Below are 6116 nucleotides of genomic sequence, written 5' to 3'. Positions count from 1 at the left end.
CAAAGTGTGACACTCTGGAAACTAAGGTGCATCTGATACAGGCAATGGTCTTTGCAATCACTTGTTATGCATCAGAGAGTTGGACAATGACCAAGGAGGATAGAAGGAGAACTGATGCCTTTGAGCTGTGGTGCTGGAGAAGCAAACAGATTCATCCTGGAGAGGGTGAAACAGGGCGGCTCCTTGGAGGCAAGAATTCTGAGGCTTTATCTGACATACTTTGGACATGTTGTAAGGAGGGACCAGTCCTCAGAGAGGGACATCATGCTTGGGAGGGTGGAGGGACAGTGCAGGAGGGGAAGACCCTCTATGAGGTGGATTGATTGATTCAGTGACTGGGGTAATTGGGATGGGTGTGTCAGAGACAGTCCTATTGGCACAGGACAGAGCAGAGTTTAGAGCTGTTGTACATAGGTTTGCTATGAGTCACAAGCAACTGGATGACACATAACAACAACATTGTTGTGCCATTGAGCAGACTATCACTCGTAGTGATGCTATGAACAACAGATGTGAACCCTGCTATATCTATCACCATCCTTTATCATCGCTGATACAGTTGAGCCCACTGGTAGTTATTTTGTCAGTCCGTATTATTGAGGGTTTTCCTCTCTTCACTGACACTCCACATATCCAAGAATGATGTTTTTTTTTCCAAGGGCTGCCCTCCCCTAACAACATGTCCAAATTATGTAAGAAGTTTCACCATCCTTGCCTCCAAGGAGCACCCTGCCTGTATTTCCTCCAAGACATATTTGTTTGTTCTTTTGGCAATCTGTAGGATATTCAGTACTCTTCTCCAACATCACAACTAAATATTTTTTTTTTTGGTCATCCTTACTCATACATAACTTTTAGAAGCATAAGAAGTAATTGAAAATTACTTAGTCTTTAAACTTTACTCTTTAGCACTTTCGAGAGGTCCGTGATTTCTTGACTATTAGTACCAAGTATGCTGTTTGTGGATCCAAGCGAGATGAAATCCTTGACAAACTCAATCCTTTCTCCATCTATCATGATGTGGCCCATTGGCCTACTGGTGAGGATTTTTGTTTGCTAGATGTTGACATTTAATCTATATTGAAGATCTCTGAACTTGTTCAGCAAGCATTTTAAGTCCATCTCAATTTCAGCAAGTGTGTGTCATCTGCATTAAGGTAGGCTGTTGTTAAGTCTTGCTCTGAACCTGATGCTACACTCTTCTTCATAAAACCTACAAAATAGAAACCCTTCTTCCAAAAAAACTGATAGGACTGAGTAAACAGTTTTACTAATTGTTAAGTGCCATTGAATCAACTATAACTCAAAGCCACCCATGAACTAAAGAAGGAAATCTTGCTCTATCCTGTGCCATTATCACACTCTCCACCATGCTTTAGTTCATTGCTGGAGTCAGTGTGTCCATCTCATTAAGGATATTTCTTCATTTTCCTTACCCTCCAATTTTCTAAGTATGATATTTTTATTCTTTAAGAATCTAACTATTTCTCTTGGAGCAATGGTTTGGTGATAATTCAGTATTGGTGTCTTGGTTTTTTTAAAAAAATTTATATTGGTTTGCATACAAAGTTCATGCTCATTGTATTTCACACTATCCTTCATTCACATTGTGTTTTATACAATCATTCTCATTCATTTTGTTTTATAAAATCAATCACCATTAAACCACACCCATCATTACTCTGTCTTTTCAGATTCCCATGGGATCTTTGCAATTTCCTTCACCTCCCCTTCCTGTACCTACCAAATAATGTGACCCGTCCTTTTCCTCCTGCTCACTCTCACCACCCCCTCTGTTCCTACACCTTCCCCGCTTGGGTGTTCACACATGTTTTACTAGTTATCCTTCTGTTTTTACAATAATGGTCCTATGCAAAATTTATCCTGAGTTATTTCACTCATAATACTGCCCTCCAGACCCTCCCAAGTTATGTAGTGATTTTAGAAATCATTGCTCCTGAGTGCTGCATAATATTCCATCGTGTGAACGTACTACAATTTCTCAAGAATGAATGAATCCTGTTTCAAGGACATTTCACCACCTTTGCCTCTAAATAGCACTGTGGTCGCACTTTTTCCAACACAGAAAGCTTGCTATTTTGGCAGTTGAGTGTATATCCAATCACCACAAATCAAAGGCAGCAATTCCCTTTTGGTTTTCCTTATTCATTCTCCAACTTTCACATGCATAGGAAGAAACTGGAAATACCCTATCTTGGGTTAGGTACACTGTAGTTTTTTATCTGATATCCTTGTATTTTAGCACCTTAAAGAGATCCGTGACAACAGCTTTGTCCAATGCAAAGCATCTTACAATTTTTTTTTGACTGCTGTTATAATGGATGTTGATTGTTGACTCAATACTAATTAACTATCAAGAAAACCCATCCTGCCACCACCATACCGGGACCACCTCAACTAAGCATAGGCATTTATGTCCCTGAAAATTTTCACTTCTAGATATCTCACCATAAACTCTACCGATGCTTTTCCAGCCAATAGTGAATTTTGTAATGTAAGGTTCCACTCAAATGGTAAAAAAAAAATAAATAAAAATGTATTCCTTTTCTGTGACTGTGGATGACCTCCTAATCTGGACATCTCCATCTGTTAAGAAACACTTTTGCTTTTACTTTAAGCAAATTCTGTAATCTATGCAAAGTGTGCAAGGCACTGCTGTCTCAGGCAACCAGTCTCACCACTCCTTCCTTCATGCCATTATTGCTTCACCCATAGTGAGTTGAACTGCTAAGGAAAAGATCAAGCGTCTTTGGTATTTCAGATCTACCACTGGCACCATGGGAGAAATAGGCTCTGGGTCAGATTACCACCTCAGAAACCTGGTGGAGGTCGCTGGGAGTCAGAACCAACTTGAGGGCAGTGAGTTTGAGTCTTCTTTTGAGTGAGGTTTGGATGGTGCATTCTGTGAATCACTCAGGAAGCAGCAGACAGTCTCAGTGAATCTCTGGGACTCCTGTACCTCTGGCCTTTCTATTGACCACAGGCCTCTGGGTAACAGCAACTAGAAACCATACTGTCCTCTGTCAGGAGCTGCCTGCTATGGCCAGGGAGATGATGCGGGGAAACTCACCACGGGGGAGGAGCAGAGAGGAGACAGGTCTCAGCTTGAGCCCAGAAGACTGGATCTGATTTCCAAGGTTAGATTTTTTTGCTGTGAAAAGCCAGACACTGGCAGGCTGACCAGCTCCTCTGCCCCCTCCTTTCCCCTCTGAAGTCTCTTAGTCAGCAGAGAAGCATGACACAGGAGGGGGATCACCAGTTTTCAAAAGAATTTCCAGACCTGAAGTTTTAGCAAGTGAAACCCCAGTTTTTAACATCCTAAAAATTCAGAATAATGTGCACTTTTTTCTTTTTTTAAAAATTGGTTTGCATACGAAAATATGCATTGTGTATACACTTTCCTTTATTCACATTGCCACTGATATTTTTTGTGAAATCTTAATAATTTACATGCAGAAATATGCTACATTAGAAGTTTGGATTCAATAAAGGAAAACTTGCCTAGAAAGGGGTTTTCTATTCACCATCAACATGACACACACCATGACACACCGGTTTTGGCAAATTGTACTGGGCAAATCTGCAGTCAGGGACCTCTTTGAAATGCTGAAGAGCAAGGATGTTTTGTTTGAACCTTGGCCTGAAACAAGCCATCATGTTTTCAGTTGCTTCACAGGTATGTTAAAGTTGAGCAATGAATAAAGACAAATAAAAATTGATGCCTTTGAATTCTGGTGTTGGACTTTTCCAACTTACTTAATATACAATGTTGTTTTTAGGTGCCATGTATTTGAGTATGAGCCATAATGACCATATGAACAACAGACTGAAACTTTGACCTATCCTGTGCAACCTCATGATTTCTGACACACTTAAGCCCATTGTTGCAGTCACTGTGTCAGTCCATAATGCTGAGGATCTTTCACTTGTTCACTGGCATTTTCCAGCCTAATGTCTGTCTTTTCCACGGTCTGGCCTCTTCTGACAACACGTTTTAAGTATGTGAGAAATTTCATGATCCTTGCCTCTAAGGAGCACCCTGGTTGCACTTCCTCCAAAACATATTGACTTGTTCTTTTGCCCCTGAAAGGTATATTCAATATTCCTTGCCAGCACCACAATTTAAAGACATCAGTTTACCATGAACTGTCAAATATCTGTCCCAGAAGTGCAGCCAAAGTGCTCCTTAGAAGCAAGAACATTGAGACTTCGTCTCACACACTTTGGGCACATCCTCAGGGGCCAGTGAGGAAAAGCAGAGGGTCAGCAGAGAAGAGGAAGACCTTCAATGTGATGGACTGGTACAATGACTGCAACAATGGGCAGTCCATCTGTTGTCAAGATTGTGAGGGTGGCACAGAACAGGGCAGAGTTACAGTATGACGATATATAGTGTTTGTGTTGCAATGCTAAATTCTAGATTTACTAAGTCAAATATAGCATATCGTTACATTTACTTTTTTTCCCTTTAGCTTTTAAAATGTGACTTCTATAAAGCTCATAATTACGAGTATGTCTTGCATCGTATTTCTGTGTGCAAATATGGCTTTAAAGGCAATGAACTGCAAGTTCTTCTTCAAGGTCATCTCTTCCCAGGGATATTAGTGGCAACCTCCCACACCTGGTCCATGTTTACTCTAGGGAAGTGAAATTAAGACCAGAGGCCAGGCCTGCATGGTGGCGAAGTGTAAGCAAGGAACCCACTCTTGCTGAGACCCTTGTTCTCAGGAGTAGGGCTTTCTTGTGAGCATACCCTGTCATTTAATTTTTACTCATTATCTATCATTTGGCACCCTGAAGGCAAACTCAGCCAGGGCTGTGTGAGGTCAGGCCGATAAGCAGGCTGCTGGTATCAGGTGCAGAGCTGTCCTGACAGTGGGCTGCTGAAGATGTTCTAATAAGACCAAGGAAGCTCTGTGGCTGTTGGGTCATGCTGTCAGTCTGCTGTAAGTAAGGCAGGCTGGCTCCCTTTCAAGGTCAACACCAGATAGTCAATGGCAGTATTCAGCTCTGCTTCAAACTGCAGACTAGGGAAGGACTTGCAGCTGTACAGGGTGGCTCTGCTCCCCTTTGCAGCCTCAGCCTTGGAAGGCCTTCTCTCTGGGGAAGCTTGATCACCAGGATGGCACATATGTCATTATGCAGGAGCAGGTGATCCCCTGAGAGATCTTAGAGGCCAGGCAGGCCTCTTATTTATAGATGGGAGCATGGAGAACCAGGGAAGGCCTGATTTCTACAGGGGTTTAGGGACTACGCTGGGGTTGGAATCAGATTCCCTACACATGTGCCAAAGGCAGAGGGGTCTCAAGACCCTTGTTTGGCCCTAGAGAACTCGGAACAAGTTCTTACACCTGAACAAAAAGAAATAGAACTTGAAGCAGCTGAGACTTTGAGCTATTTTTCTCTTTCTGATTGTGACAGTTTTCTGAGACTAAATCCCATGGGAGAGGGAGAGTGCTCATCTTTCTCTTTGTGGAACCACTAGTGAAATTGAACTGCCAGAGAGACACTGTCTGAATTAGCAGCCCAACTCCCTGTAGTGTAGGCCACCCCAGCTCTCTTTACAAGCTTTGTTGTTGTTGTGTACCTTGGAGTTGGAACCGACTCACAGCTGATCCTCCAGCCGGTTTTCAGAGGCAATTAAGCCACAAAAGGAGATTGCCCATCCTTCTCCTGTGTAGCATTTGGTGGCTTAGAACCATGTGCCATTGGGTTTGCAGCACAGCTTCTTACCCACTTGGTCACCAGAGCTGTCTTATGAGCTTTACAGGAACCTATATGGCCAATTTGCATGCTTAGTAAAACATTCAAGAGCTTGGACCCTATGGAGAAGAATGTGACATCAGGATCAGAGGAATACTCAACAGCCTGCCTGTGTTATGCAGATGACAAAATTTCTTGCTGAAAGTGAGAAGACTTGAATTACTTCCTGCTGAAGATCAAACAGTACTCTACTATGGATTACATCTCAACATCAAGAATGCAAAACTCACCACCGGACCAATAGGAAATGTCATGATAAATGGTGAAAATGGAAGTTATCAATTATTCCTCTTACTTGGATCTGCAACACCTTTCGTACTATTGCTGTTGTT

The sequence above is a fragment of the Elephantulus edwardii genome, unplaced genomic scaffold (assembly GCF_000299155.1).
Source record: "Elephantulus edwardii isolate Elephantulus edwardi_28Jun2011 unplaced genomic scaffold, EleEdw1.0 scaffold00213, whole genome shotgun sequence".
Lineage (NCBI taxonomy): Eukaryota > Metazoa > Chordata > Mammalia > Macroscelidea > Macroscelididae > Elephantulus > Elephantulus edwardii.
Note: the sequence above shows the minus strand (reverse complement) of the source record.